This window comes from Lynx rufus, unplaced genomic scaffold (genome assembly GCF_022079265.1).
Source record: "Lynx rufus isolate CCGP_SWC_20201006 ecotype Redwood Valley unplaced genomic scaffold, mLynRuf1.p SCAF_14, whole genome shotgun sequence".
NCBI classification, from domain to species: Eukaryota; Metazoa; Chordata; class Mammalia; order Carnivora; family Felidae; genus Lynx; species Lynx rufus.
Genome location: NW_025814828.1, coordinates 55,076,975 through 55,093,624, shown reverse-complemented (window position 1 = coordinate 55,093,624; position 16,650 = coordinate 55,076,975). Strand labels below are relative to the sequence as shown.

At 35.2% G+C, this 16,650-nt stretch overlaps 1 protein-coding gene and 1 non-coding gene across 2 annotated transcripts in view; both read right to left on the bottom strand.

The window, feature by feature from the left end:
• The window catches only part of DACH2 (dachshund family transcription factor 2), a 736,007-nt gene that overhangs the window by 138,756 nt on the left and 580,601 nt on the right, over positions 1 to 16,650 (bottom strand). The window lies entirely within an intron of this gene.
• On the bottom strand, positions 2,917 to 2,992 carry LOC124509718 (small nucleolar RNA SNORD55/SNORD39). Its single transcript, XR_006961496.1, has one exon. It is a non-coding gene; the product is annotated as a small nucleolar RNA SNORD55/SNORD39 (small nucleolar RNA).

The following is a 16,650-nucleotide window of genomic DNA, read 5'->3' as shown; positions in this document are numbered from 1 at the left end:
ATATTTCCCACCTTCCACCTGATGATCAAATTCCCACCCAAAAGCCAGACATCTTCATTCTGCCTCCTATGGGTCTCAATTTCCCTTTACATAAATGATGGAGTGGAGCTGAATGCTCTCACAGGTTCATTCAAGCTCAGGCATTCTATAATTTTCTAAGTTGCTTCTAAACATAAATATTTCATTTCAAATAAGCAGTGTAAAAAAACAGTAAGAAGTTAAACACAAAATTTGGAGGAGCTCTTACCTTTGGCAGGGAAGCAGAAATATAGGAAAAGGAATGGACACATAAAAAATGCAAATTGTTGATAATGTTTTAGTTCTCGAGTTGCAAGGTGGGTTCACTGACATTTATATTATTATTATTTGTAATTTACACATGTGTTACATTGTTTTACATTTTAAATATTTTTAAAAAGTTAATGGGAAAAACACACACAATAGACTTTGGATATTCCATTTGGCACTAAGAAGCAAATTATTTAGAATTAGGATGTGCTACATGTGTATGTACAACATACTTCTTTTAATTAATACTGATGAGAGAGGAGAAAATGATGTGTCCACATTGCTCAGAGTGTTCAAAACTAGCTCAAAAGTGTTATTTCTTTATGAGATAGGAATCTTGTATTTTCCTCATTTTTCAACTATAACAAACCAAAATCCAGAAAAGTAACTGAATTTTAATTCATGCAATAAGTCATTCCTAAGCTAGAAAATAGAAACACTGGATACCCAAAATATTTCTGTTCACAATGATGTTATTTATCCTTAATAAGTTAAACATCTTAATAGGTTGGTCTTGATTTATTCTGAACATCATTCTAGTCTGCTTTTTTGACCAGTCAGCTGTAAGAGATCAAAACCAACCATCCATATACACCAGTAAGAAATCAATTCAAGATAGAACAAGGTTTACAGTGGAGCCTTTACAGCCTTCTTTCCTGGTAGAACACTTGGACATTTATACTGAATTGTGGCTTTCAAAACTGTCAAATGAGAGATTGTGTCTAGGTAGGGGCAGGTGATTTCTCTTCTGAGAGTCTGTAAAGTGACTTTCAAACAACAGCAATAAATGATGCCTTCTGAATGCACATGTAAAAATGAAACAATGATGAATTTGGGCTCTCACTGAGAGCATAAAGAAAAGAGCAGAGGGTTGCAATAAGTCTTTACAGTTCTGAGGAATTATGTAAGAAAGAAAATTATCCAAAGACTCTTCCTCTATAACACTTTTGTTTTCAAAGTTACTGAGCTAAAACTAGTGACATTTATTTTACTAAGTTAATGCTTCTTTTTCTAGTACAATGCATGGATTTTAACAGACAAACTAATATGGAATATAGCTGATCCTGATTGAATTAGAAGCTATCACATATATAAAATTAGGATCACTGAGAATTGTAGTGCTATAAAATAATTATATTTATTTGCAGCTTTATCCAGTCCACTTTATACTCATATAGTATAGATGACATAGTTTTTTGTCACTGTACTAAATGAAATTCAATTGTTACACCCCTAAAAATGAAACAATTCAATCCAAGTGAATATGCATTAAGAATTTGGGTTGTGAGTCCATTACTATTAATATATTTAATATATCTTTTTGAAAACACCCTATTCCCATTTATTTCTGTCACCAGCAATTGTGTCTTTACCAAATGGCTACATAGCACTGACTCCACAGAAAAGACAACTAAACCACAATAAGGGGTAAATGAAAATATGCTGGTTAGTTGGTCATCATACATTATCCATATCCTACTCTTTCATGTTACAGATAAGAGAAACAACAAATTCTAATTTGTGCTTATAGTAACAGCCCATTTCAGCTGAAACTTTTTTTTGTTTCTTAATTTTATTTTTTTATATTTACATCCAAATTAACATATAGTGCAACAATGATTTAAGAAGTAGATTCCTTAATGCCCCTTACTCATTTAGCCCATCCCCCCTCCCATAACCCCTCCAGTAACACTCTGTTCTCTATATGTAAGAGTCTTATGCTTTGTCCCTCTCCCTATGTTTATATTTTGGTTTTCCTTCCCTTAAGTTCATCTGTTTTGTCTCTTAAAGTCCTCTTATGAGTGAAGCCATATGATATTTGTCTTTCTCTGACTGATTAATTTCACTTAACATAATACCCTCCAGTTCCATCCATGTAGTTGCAAATGGCAAGATTTCTTTCCTTTTGATTGCTGAGTAATATTTCATTGTATATATATGCTACATCTTCTTTATCCATTCATCCATTGATGGACATTTGGGTTCTTTCCATACTTTCGCTATTGTTGATAGTGTTGCTATAAACATGGGGGTGTAGATGTCCCTTCAAACAGCGCACCTGTATCCCTTGGATAAATGCCTAGTAGTGCAATTGCTAGGTTGTAAGGTAGTTCTATTTTTAATTTTTTCAGGATCCTCCATACTGTTTTCCAGAGTGGCTGCACCAGCTTTCACTCCCACCAACAACACAAAAGAGATCCTCTTTCTTCACATCCTCACCAACATCTGTTGTTGCCTGAATTGTTAATGTTAGACATTCTGACAGGTGTAATGTGGTATCTCATAGTGGTTTTGATTTTTATTTCCCTGATGATGAGTGAAGATAAGCATTTTTTCATGTCTCAGATGGCCATCTGGATGTCTTCTTTGGAGAAGTGTCTATTCATGTCTTTTGCCCATTTCTTCGCTGGATTATTTGTTTTTTGGGGTGTTGAGTTTGATTACTTCTTTATAGATTTTGGATACTAACCCTTTATCTGATATGTTGTTTGTAAATATCTTCTCCCATTCTTTCTGTTCCCTTTTAGTTTTGCTGATTGTTTCCTTAGCAGTGCAGAAGCTTTTTATTTTGATGAGGTCTAAGTAGTTCATTTTTAGTGAAACTTTTTAAATGATCTTTTTTCCCCTCGCATGCTCGGCTCTCCAACGTTTGCTCCCCAGTGCACATTCAGGAGTTGACATTACCAAGTTGTTATCATCCACTAAATTGCCACTTTTTAGATGGAGGAAACAGATTCATACAGATGAGGGTTAAATATCATACTATCACATAGTGGTTGAACTGCTAAAAACTGTTTTTGTTCATCAGTCAAAAAGGTAGGTAGAGAGGTATGTCTGCACTAAAGCACAGGGGCAGGATAGGGATCAGCTGAAATTGGAATCTGGGGTAGATTTTACAGGAATATGAAAGAGGTACCTCTCCTGAGAGAGAAAAACAATCTCCATTCTTAAAATAAATCGCCCCTCACATATGTGACAATTAGAATTTAGTAAGTATATTTTGCATCCCTAATGGTCTCTGATTTTCCCAAATGAAATCATGAAATAAGGACATAAAACTGATTTGAAACAAAAAGTTCTGTATGATCTATGTAACTATATTATTGTAATTATACAGAAAAATCTTACTAAAACCTTTTCCTTCCACATATATTTCCCAGAATTACCTTAAAAATTAAGAAAAAAAAAGATGGTCACAAGGCCTAATTCACTTAAATGAACTATCTGCATACACTATCCAAGTTTATTAAATTATCATCACAGCTACTGGGTGTTTACAATAAAAAATGCCTAGTATTTGCCTAACATTAACTTTTCAAAGCACATTTGGATCCATTATTTTATTTTATCTTCACAACAGCTCTATGAGTGTCTCCAAGTAATGGACTATGTCTAATTCTCCTTAACAGCCATGCCACAGAGAAAGCAAAGAAGAATAGATGGATTGGGTGGATCAATAAATGAATAAAGATAAAAATAACAAATATGTCATTTATTTTAGGGTATTTTTGGCAATATAACTATAATGTCTCCAATTCTATATTGTAATGATATCTTAGATGGCTAAGAATACAATCTCACCCTTATTCTTCCTTAGTATTATAGTTCTAAGATTGTTTCTTTTCTGCCTTTTATTGCATTCATACCTTCAGAAAGATCCTAATTCAGTATAGTTTGTATAACTAAATTCAACTAAGACATGATGAGATTCTCTGAGCACTTCCAGAAATAGGTGAAAGAAATGTAGACATGACTACATTTGTTGTGTTTTTTTTTTTTTTTTGCTTATTTACTGACCATTCTAATAGGGTATTTTGGGATTTTATTTTATTTGAGCCTCTTTTATATTCAATATCATGACTTTTCCCAGATTTCCAAAGACTCCATTCCAGTAATTAATTGGCTTTTGCTTTTGGGATATCTAGGCCCCCATTGGTGTGGTTTATGTTGTTCCACTTTCTTCTAGATTTATATCTACTGACCAACACGCCCACTGTCTTCTATTTATTATGATACATGCTATCAAAATTATTAGCATCACATCAACATATCTTATACTCTAAAGGGAAGGTTAAGATAAGTGAGTAGTAGGAGAACCCTATGCTTGCCTCGTCCCTTGAACATAGCTAGATAAATATCAATCATTCTGAATACCCAAGGAATCAATCTGAGGACTGACAAAACAAATTGCAAAACTAGAGGGAGATGGGGGCCACATCATGGAAGGTAGGAGGTACTGAGGTGTGTGATTTAGGGGAGAAAAGGATGATGGGTGCTGCAGAGGGGAAGGAACCATGATCATGGAGAAAGGGGATGTGGAAAGAGAGAGAGAAAGAGAGAGACAGAAAGAGCAGAGCACAGGGAAAACACTTCTCCAAAGCTATTGACCGGGAAAAGGAGAAGGGTTGATAATCATGAGATTTTATATATTTAATTTTTTCAGTTTATTTATTTTGAGAAAGAGAGAGAGGGAGAGAGAATAAGTGTGAGTGGGGGAGGAGCAGAGAGAGAGGAAGAGAGAGAATCCCAAGCAGGCTCCATGCTGTCACACAGAGCCTGATGTTGGGCTCAGTCTCATGAATCATGAGATCATGATGTAGCTGAAATCAAGAGTTGAATGTTTAACTGACTGAGCTACCCAGGCACCCCTATCATGAGATTTTAAAACCCATGGACTTCAAATACTGGAGTTTCAGAAGTCTGTGCCATGACTGGTGTTGAACCTAGCAGATGCTGCATTGCTTCTGTGAAGAAAGAGGCCCAAGAGCATGGTGTGATCTAAGGATCCCCTGGGATACATTAGGAGAGACAGTTTGCCCTTCTTGGAATCTGGGATAGGTGGTATTCCCTTTGAGGGGAAAAAGAGCCAGTGGGTACCAACTGTGCTCCAAGCCCTTTAAGCATAGAGGTAAAGACACCTGCTGGGGTAGCTAACATGGACTCAGGCTTTTTGCCACACTTTAAACTCCAACTTGCTGTGCGTTGGTGTGACTGGCCTTTTGAGACAAACTGGAACCAGCCTTAGTAGGGTAAAACCCACCCCTAGAAGACCAGAATAGGCCCTTGCTACAACCAGGTCCTGAAAATTTGAAGTTTTGAAACCCAAGCAGCACCCCTGAAATAAAACACAGGTGTATCATGCTGCCAGGTGGGGAGATGGCTCAGACATAGAAAGGGTGAAGGCAGGAATTTAAGGGATACTTGGGACACATGAGGGGAGATTGTTCGCTCTTTTGTGAAGGCTTCCTAGACAATGTCAGGCATTAACTCACCTTTCTAGTGACTAGGGAGAAGACTGGCCCCATTTTTCTCCCTTGTCCATCAGCACAGACTGACTTCAGAGAGCAGAACAGCATCAACACTGGAAGCCTGAGCTGCTTACACCAATCCCCACCTCCTGCACTGCACAAGTGTTTCTTTACCAAGGCAACTGTGCCTGAGTGCCAGAGCAGTGGGCCCCTTCCCGATAAGACCAGCACAAACTTCCCACATATATCATGTCTACTGATCATAGAGTGCTGCAAAGATTAAGCTCTAATGGAAAGAAAATCAGGACTCTTTTAACAAAAAGACTAGAGAAAATCTAGTTAATGCTCACCCCACTCTGGACAAAGTCCAAATACTCCACACTGCAGGCAAGGAGAATCTCTGCAGAAGACTTGCCTGAGGGAAAGAGCACCCAAAACACAGAAGCAGAGTGCACACAGAATACACCAGAGATACTTCCTGAAACACCAGGTCCTGGAGAGTATATGACCTTTTCTTCATAAAGCAACTACTCTAAGGAGCAGGACACATAACAGGTTTTCCTAACACAGAAAAGAAACAGAGACTTGGACAAAATAACAAGATGGAGAAATTCATCTCCCAAAAATGAACAGGAAAAGGTCATGTTCAATGATCTAATTGAACATATATAAATAATAAGCTTGATCCAGAATTTAAAACCACAATCATAAAGGACTGAGAATCATCTGGGACTGAGAAAGCCATAGAAGACAGCAGGGAGTCTCTTACCACAGACATAAAAGACCTAAAAACTAGCCAGACCTAAATAAAAAAATGTTGTAACTGGGATCCAAAACTAACTGGATGAAATGACCAAAAAGATAGAAGAAACAGGAGAATGAATAAGTGATATAGAAGATAAAATTATGGAAAATAATGAAGCTGAAAAGAAAGAAATAAAAATACTGCATTGCAATGTAGACTTAGGCAACTCAGTGGCTCCAAAAAGCATAATAACAATTAGAGGAGTCCCAGAAGAAGAGAGGATAAAAGGGGTGGAAAATTTATTTGAGCAAATTATAGCTAAAAACTACCCTAAACTGGGGGAGGAAACAGATATCCAAATCCAGGAGGCACAGAGAACTCCCATCAAAATCAATAAAAGCAGGCCAACACTGAGACATATCATACTAAAATTTGCAAACTAAACAGATAAGGAAAAAATCCTAAAAGCAGCAAGGGGAGAGAAATCCCTAATTTACAATGGAATACAAATGAGAACAGCAGCAGATGCCACCACAGAAACTTGGTGGATGAGAAGGGAATGGCATGATATAGTCAACATGCTGAATAGGAAAAATATACAGCCAAGAATACTCTATCCAACAAGGCTATCATGCATAATAGAAGGAGAGACAAAGAGTTTCTAGGAAAAACAAAAACTAAAGGAGTTCATGACCATTACTGCAATAAATATTAAAGAATATTCCCTGAAGGGGAAAGAAATACCAAAAGTGACAAAGACTAGAAAGGAACAGAGAAAATCTCCAGAAAGAATGACTTAACAAGTAATACAATGGCATTCAATTCATGGATGTAAATGGACTAAATGCTCCAATAAAAAGAATTAGGGTATCAGAATGGATTTTTTAAAAAGACCCATCTATATACTACCTAGAAGAGACTCACTTGATATATAAAAAACATGCATATTAAAAGTTAGTGGATGGAGAAACATTTAACGTGCAAATAGATGTCAAAAGAAAGCTAGTGTAGCAATACTTATACCAGACAAACTAGATTTTTAAATAAAAATCTGTAACAAGAGATGAAAAAGGGTACTACATCATAATAAAGGGGCCTATCCAACAAGATCTTACAATTTTAAATATTTATGTCCCCAACTTGAATGCCCAAACATATAAATCAATTAATAACAAACTGAAAGGAATTCTTTGATAATAATTCAATATTACTATGAACCTTACCACTCCATTTAGAACAATGGCACATCATCTAAGCAGAAAGTCTACAAGGAAAAATGATTTTGAATGACACACTGGACCATATGGACTTCACAGATATATTCAGAACATTCCATCCTAAATCAACAGAATACACATTATTTTTGAATGCACATGGCACATTCTCCAGAATAGATCACATACTGGGTCACAAATTAGGCCTCAATAAATACAAAAAGATTTACATCATACCATTCATATTTTCAGACCACAACACTATGAATCTTTTAAGTCAGCTACAAGAAACAATTTGGAAAGACCACAAATACATGGAGGTTAAACAGCATCCTATTAAAGAATGAATGGGTAAACCAGGCGTTAAAGAAGAAATGTAAAAAAATACATGAAAACCAATAATGAACACACATGGTCCAAAATCTTTGGGATGCAGCAAGAACAGTTCCAAGAGGGAAGCATATAGCAATACAGGCCTATCACAAGAAACAAGAAAGATCTCAAATACACAACTGAACCTTACACCTAAAGAAGCTAGAAAGAGGACAAAAACTGAAACCTAAAGACAGCAGTGAGATGAATATAAGGAAGATTAGAGCAAAACTAAATGATATAGAAACAAAAAAAACATTTTCATATCAATGAAAGTAGGAATTGGTTCTTTGAAAGAATTAATAAAATTGATAAACGCATAGCTAGACTTATATAAAAAAGAATGGACCCAAATGTGTAAAATCACAAATGAGATGACAGATTACAACCAAAACAACAGAAATAAAAACAATTATAAGAGAATATAATGAAAAAAATATATGCCAACAAATTTGACAGTCTGGAAGAAATTGACAACTTTGTAGAAAGTATAAACTTTGAAGAATGAAACAGGAATAAATATAAATTTGAACAGACCAATAAACAGCAAAGAAATTGAATAAGTAATCAAAAATCTCCCAATAACAGAAGTCCAGGGCCATATGGTTTCCCAGGGGAATTCTACCAAACATTTAAAGAAGAGTTAATACTATTCTTCTCAAACTTGTCCAAAATATAGAAAAGGAAAAACGTCCAAACTCATTCTATGAAGTCAGCATTACCTTGATTCCAAAACCAGACAAAGATCCCACTAAAAAGGAGAAGTAGAGGCCAATATCCCTGATGAACATGGATGTAAAAATTCTTAAAAAGAAAAAAAAAACCTTGCAAATTGAATCCAACCGTACATTGAAAGCATCATTCACCATGATCAAATGGGATTTATTCCTGGGATGCAAGGGTAATTCAATATTTGCAAATCAATCAACGTGATACACCGCATTAATAAAACAATTCATAAGAGCCATACGATCTTCCCAAAAAATGCTGAAAAAGCATTTGACAAAGTTACAGCATTGATTCTTGATAAAAACTCAATGAAGTAGGGATACAGGGAAATATCTCAACATGATAAAGGCCCTATAATGAAAGAACTACAGTTAATGTCATCTTCAATAGAGAAAAATTGAGAGCTTTCCCTCTATGGTCAGGAAAAGACAGGGTGTCTACTCTCACCCCTGTTATTTTTCTAAACCTTCTTTTTTTCTTTAATTTTTATTTGTTTTTAGAAAAAGCATGTGCAGGGCAGGGGCAGAGAGAGAATCCCAAGCAGGCTCTGCACTGATGGTGCAGAGGCACAGCTAGAATTCATGAAATGTGATCATGAACTGAGCCAAAACCAAGAGTCAGATGCTTAACAGACTGAGCCATCCAGGCTCCCCTCACCATTGTTATTATACATAGTACTGGAAGTTCTAGCCTCAGCAATCAGATGGTAAAAATAAATAAAAGACATACAAATTGGCAGGTAAGAAGTCGAACTCTCATTATTTGCAAATGACATGAGGCTCTATGTAGAATACCCAAAAGATGTCACCAAAAAATTTGCTGGAACTGATACACAAATTATACAAAGTTGTAGGATTTCCAAAGAAATGGAAAAACATTCTATGCTCATGGATTGGAAGAGCAAATACTGTTAAAATGTCTATAGTACCAAAAGCAATATACACATTTAATTTAATCTCTATCAAAACACCACCAGCATTTTTCACAGAGCTAAGAAAGACAATACTAAAATGTATAGGGAACCAAAAAAGACCCAGAATATCCAAAGCAATCTTGAAAAAGAAAAACAAACCTGGAGGCAGCACAATTCTGGACTTCAAGCTATATTACAAAGGTTTAATCAACAAGACAGTATGGTACTGGCACAAAAAGAGACACATAGATTGATGGAACAGAACATAAAACCCAGAAATAAACCCCCATATAGTTAAACTATATGCTCAACTAATGTTTGACAAAATAATATCCAATGGAAAAAAGACAGTGTCTTCATCAAATGGTGTTGGAAACTGGACAGCAACATGCAGAAGAATGAAACTAGAGCACTTTTTTACATGATAGACAAAAATTAATTCAAAATGGATTAAACACCTAAATGTGAGACAGGAAACAATCAAAATTCTAGAGGAGAACACAGGCAGCTACCTCTTTGACCTCAGCCATAGCAACTTCTTACCAGACATGTTTCTGGAGGCAAGGGAAACAAAGTCAAAAATGAACAATTGGGACTTCACCAAGATAAAAAATCTTCTGCACAATGAAGGAAACAATCAACAAAACTAAAAGGCAATCAATTGAATGGGTAAAGGTACTTGCAAATGACATATCTGATAAAGGATTAGTATCCAAAATCTATATAGAACTTATCAAACTGAACACCCAGAAAACAAATAATCCAGTTAAGAAATGGGCAGAAGATATGAACAGACATTTTTTTTTTCAAAGAAGACATCAAACAGATGGCAACAAACACATGGAAAGATGCTCAGGATCACACATCATCAGGGAAATACAAATAAAAACCACACTGAGTTACCACCTCACCCCTGTCAAAATGGCTAAAATTAACAACACAGGAAACAACAGATATCAGCAACGATGTGGAGAAAGGGCATGACTCTTACATTGTTGGTGGGAACACACACTGGTTAAACCAGTCTGGAAAACAGTATGGATGTTTCTTAAAAAGTTAAAAAACAATGGGGTGCCTGGGTGGCTCAGTCAGTTGAGTGTCCAACTTCAACTCAGATCATGATCTTGTGGTTTTTGAGTTCAAGCCCCATGTTGGGCTCTGTGCTCACAGCTCGGAACCTCGAGCCTGCTTCAGATTTTGTCTCCCTCTCTCTCTGTGCCTCCCCCACTCATGCTTTGTCTCTCTCAAAAAAAAAAAAGAATAAAAAATTAAAAAATAGAACTACACTACAACCCAGTAGCTTCACTACTAGGTATTTACCCAAAGGATAAAACAATATTTATTTGAAGGTGGCATAGGCACCTTGATATTTATAGCACCATTACCAACAATAGCCAAATTAGGGAAAGAGCCCAAATGTCCATCAACTGATGAATGGATAAAGAAGTTTTGGTATACATATACAGTGGAATATTACTCTACCATAAAAGAGAATAAAATCTTGCCATTTGCAAAGACATGGATGGAGCTAAAGTGTATTATGCTAAGCAAAATAAATCAGTCAGAGAAAGACAAATACGGTATTACTTCACATGTATATGGAAATTAAGAAAACTCATGGACCTAGGGGGAAGAAAAAAAAGACAGGGAGGCAAACCTTTAAAGACACACTTAACTATCGAGAACAAACTGAGGGTTGCTGGTGTTGAGGTGCATGGGGAATGGGCTAAATGGGTGATGGCTATTAAGGAGGGCACTTGTGATGAGCACTAGGTGTTATATATAAGTGAGGAATCACTAAATTGTACTCCTGAAGCTAATATCACATCATATTTTAACTAGCTATAATTTAAATCAAAACTTAAAACATTATATATATATATATATATATATATATATATATATATATATGTGTGTGTGTGTGTGTGTGTGTCTTATGCCCTAGTTCTTTCAGTTGTTTGGATTTTCTCCAAATTTTCTATGATCATTCTTTCATTTTACCTGCCATGCCTATTACTTGAATTTCCATGTTCTACTGCTTCCATCACTAAGACAAAGCTTATCCTTCAAACTGAAAGTAATTCAAAATAATACATTGATAAGAAATACCATATGGTTTCACTCTTATGTGGATCCTGAGAAACTTAACAGGAACCCATGGGGGAGGGGAAGGAAAAAAAAAAAAAGAGGTTAGAGTGGGAGAGAGCCAAAGCATAAGAGACTGTTAAAAAACTGAGAACAAACTGAGGGTTGATGGGGGGTGGGAGGGAGGGGAGGGTGGGTGATGGGTATTGAGGAGGGCACCTTTTGGGATGAGCACTGGGTGTTGTATGGAAACCAATTTGACAATAAATTTCATATAAAAAAAAAAAAAGAAGACATCCAGATGGCCAACAGGCACATGAAAAGATGTTCAACATCGCTCCTTATCAGGGAAATACAAATCAAAACCACACTCAGATATCACCTCACGCCAGTCAGAGTGGCCAAAATGAACAAATCAGGAGACTATAGATGCTGGCGAGGATGTGGAGAAACGGGAACCCTCTTGCACTGTTGGTGGGAATGCAAATTGGTGCAGCCGCTCTGGAAAGCAGTGTGGAGGTTCCTCAGAAAATTAAAAATAGACCTACCCTATGACCCAGCAATAGCACTGCTAGGAATTTATCCAAGGGATACAGGAGTACTGATGCATAGGGGCACTTGTACCCCAATGTTCATAGCAGCACTCTCAACAATAGCCAAATTATGGAAAGAGCCTAAATGTCCATCAACTGATGAATGGATAAAGAAATTGTGGTTTATATACACAATGGAATACTACGTGGCAATGAGAAAAAATGAAATATGGCCTTTTGTAGCAACGTGGATGGAACTGGAGAGTGTGATGCTAAGTGAAATAAGCCATACAGAGAAAGACAGATACCATATGGTTTCACTCTTATGTGGATCCTGAGAAACTTAACAGAAACCCATGGGGGAGGGGAAGAAAAAAAAAAAGAGGTTAGAGTGGGAAAGAGCCAAAGCATAAGAGACTGTTAAAAACTGAGAACAAACTGAGGGTTGATGGGGGGTGGGAGGGAGGGGAGGGTGGGTGATGGGTATTGAGGAGGGCACCTTTTGGGATGAGCACTGGGTGTTGTATGGAAACCAATTTGACAATAAATTTCATATATTAAAAAAAAAAGAAATACTGCAGTATTCCAATTAAATTTTTTCACAGTAGTAAATCACAGCAACAAACAGTGTTTTCCTTTGAAGTTTCTAAATTAGTTTTCTAAACGTATTACAGAATTGTTCATTGTAACTATTTTATCTTTATACTTCCCTGTAGGCTGTTTAAAAGATAAATAATGTTAGTTATATAATTTCCATTTATGTATTTACTTTGGACATTTCAGGGAAATGTGGTTCTTTGTATTGACAGAAGAATCTTTGTCAGTATTGAAGACAGAGCTAGAATTACTTTGTGTCCTACAGTATATTAATCCATAGGACTTTCAGTATTACATAAACCGTAAAACCTTGGATTCTGAGTAACTTGTTCTGCAAGTATTCCACAAGATGTGTAAACATTTCTAATAAATTTTAACTTGATAAATGAGCGATGTCTTACAATACGAGTAGTATGTGATGCCAAACATCACATGACCACAACTGAGCCAATGGTCCTTGAAATTCATTTTGATATATAAGTGCTTTGGATTGCAAGCATGTTTCCAGAACAAACTATGCTCAAAAAACAAGGTTTTACTGTATAATGAAATGGCATACTACATAATCAGCATCCAGGAAATCTTTATTGATTATCCACCATATTCCAGAAACATACGCTAAAGTTGATAGAATTAATCTATCTTTTATATATTTACCATACAAACTTTATATAAGACATTATTCTATGTTAATGAATATAAACAGTAAAACTACACAATTATGTTGCTGCATATATATGAGATTTCTAGTATTTCGTATTGAAGCATCTAGAACCCCTAGAGTTAATTTGTACATTTGCACTAGAGTAATTTTATTAGCCATTATAGCTAACATATTATGTGTGAAAATAACAAAGGCATTGTTTTTAAGAAGTAGAAAAAGAAAATCTAATGATAAACTCCAATACAAATAGGTTGATGTTTGCAATATATTGCAATAGGAAATGTAAAGTGCACATCCCTTGTTTTTAATCTTAAGAAAAAAGGATTTTATAATTGTTGCTTTGTCGCAGATATGCTATCTGATTTCTTTTGCAAGGAAAGAGTAGGTGACCCAGTAATGGTCTAATGGTTCATGAAAAAAATGCTCGTTATGATAGCAAATAAAGGATGCTTTTCACCATCATCAAATTGAAACCTACTCCATTACTTTACAATGTGAGTAGGGTCATGTACCCGCTGTTTGGGGAAATTTATATTCTAATTACATTGTGTTCCTATCCATTATGAAGTCACCAAAATCTATTAACCTGTATACTGATGGAACCATATGCATTCTCAATTTAATTCTTCACCATGAGTTATTTTGCCATGGAAAAATGATGGCTTTGGACTTTAAAGTAATGTATTTGGCTATACACTATGTATTTGAACTTAACCAAATTGCTGAGCTTCTTTGGGCTTTAGTTCTTCAACTAACAAAAAGATAATAATATGTGTTCTACTTACTTTACAGGATTTTTGTGATAAAAGAAATAAATAGGTGTGAAACTGATTCATGAACTAAATTGCTAAACAAATTTGAGCTTCCAAGGAAATGACTCACAGTATTTTTTTCTCTTTTCTCTTTTGCCAAGTCTTGGATCTACTGAAAAGAGTCCAACATGTGAATTAGAAAGCAAAAGAATGCAATAACTAAATTGATCATCATATACTATTAAGTATGTACTAATCAAAATCTACAAGAAAGTGTCTAAGCATTCTTATTACCATAAATGCCAATAATACATGTGTTTTGAAGGGAGAATGAAACTTATCCACAATACATCTTATTTCTGTGTAAGTCTTTCTGTGGCTCCTGGAGTCCATTAGTAGTAATGGAAAACGATCTAAGACCTACAAACATTACTAAATCTTTAGTGACCAGAATTATTTGTGGCAGTAGCACTTACTGACAATTAAGAACATGATGTACAGAATAGCTGTTGCATTCAGTCTGCCCACTCTTTAAGTTCTTTGTTTGAAGATAAAATTGTTATTTCAAAGAAGACATTATTTTGTGTAATCATACTAACAAATAATACATGCTTCAATAATATGGTCTCTGTCACTTCATTAAACTTCTTTATTTAGTCTTTGCAACAACATTTAAAGATCATTATCAGGAACAAAGCAACAAATCTAAAACCCTTGTTTCCTAAAATTAAACATAAGGTGCATACCCTTTCCTTCTCCACTGCAGTCAGTATATTGAAAGTAACACTAAAGTATTTGGATTGGAAGTTTTTATTAGATCTTATTTTCCTCCTTTTTAAAATCAATTTCTTTTTTCCTTACATGCATCTCCTGTCAATAAAATGAAAAATGATATAGATTTAGGAGGATAGTGGTCTCAGTGTAGCATCTCTCATATTATTATTCCAGTATCATCTGTTACAAAGTAAGACCAATTCCCACATCTAATTACAAATAGGATTTCAGAGTCATTAAACAAAATACATTTCCATTAGTGTTGCTGTAAGACGATAGAGAAAAAAGTGAAGATTAGTTCATGTTGCACCTCTGTTTTTCAATCTTTGAAGATTTATACCTTTGCACTCAGATACCATAAATTTGTGGAATATCAGCAAGGTGACAGACATGTAAAAATGCTTAATTCTAAACAGTTTAACTGTGATACTTGCATTTTGTCATTAGTTTTTGTTCCATCGCATTTAGTTATTATAGTGAAAATAGTGAGAAACTGAGACGTTCCTTCCCTATTACTTGGCAGTTGCCTGGAGGTATTTTCTTTTGCTCTACAAAGACATGTTCCTCATACTTGAAAGTAAATTTCATACAACAAAGGTTACATATGAAAATGGACTATTTGCAAGTAGGTAATTTTGATTTTATAAGGCTAAGTTACTTTTTCTGTTATTAAAACACAGTACCAGTTCTTAGAATACAAGAAAAGTTACAGACTAGATAAATCAAGTAAAGTAGACCATACAATATGCCTAAATGGCTGAAATACAAACTAAGAGGTATATATTTTCCTTCAACAAATGTATGCAGTGCTCATTAACGTTAATGCTTCCAAGGAAGACTATATCCTGAATGACTGAAGTACACAATCTATAGTATTTTAATTATTTATAAATTTTCTTATGGAAAGTCTGTCCAGGTAGTCCAAATAGACCTTAATGTTTGCTATTCATAGTATATTAAACCATAAAGTTCATGAAGATCAGAGCTTTTCTAAACTGAAGGAAGATGAATATAATCGATCTTGTCCTACAAACAAAGGAGAGAGAAGGCTTCTCATTTAGGTTTTAACTCTTTCAAGAACAATGATAAACCCAGTTCTTCTTCCACAATATATTATATTAGTTTTTTTTTACATTTTTATTGTGGGGATGGGAGTTTTGGACCAGGGCCAATTTCTTTACCATGTATTACATAGCAATTCAGTGTTATCTAATGTGTGTAAAGCAGATATATTCTAGCTACATTAGAATTCTAGAAAAGAATCAGATGGCTGACAATCAAACCATATCTAGATTATTAGTTTTATACAATTTATTTATACTAAGTCTTTGAACTAAATGGTCACCCTTTCATATGTATAGAACACTTCTCTTGCTCCCTTCTGAAATTAGAGTGCCAGGAATAACCATTTACCCTATGCACAAAGGTAGAATTACCATAGCTGGTATTGTCTTTAAATGTCATTTAGTTTCTCTTCCTATTTTTAGACATCAAAAAACCCAGGGTCAGGAACTGGAAGAGAATTGCTTCTTGGAAGAAGTGGTTCTAGAACCCATGTAATTATAACATCCAATAATCAATTGGCTCTCTCTGCAACCCTGCAACTTAATCTCAGATATATCCTCTTATTTTCCCTCATTTCCAAATCATCCTGGAAGTTCTTGTTTCTTGTTTGAGGGAAGGGCTTCAGCCTGATCAAATGTAATCCAGTTATCTACAATCAACACAGGTACTT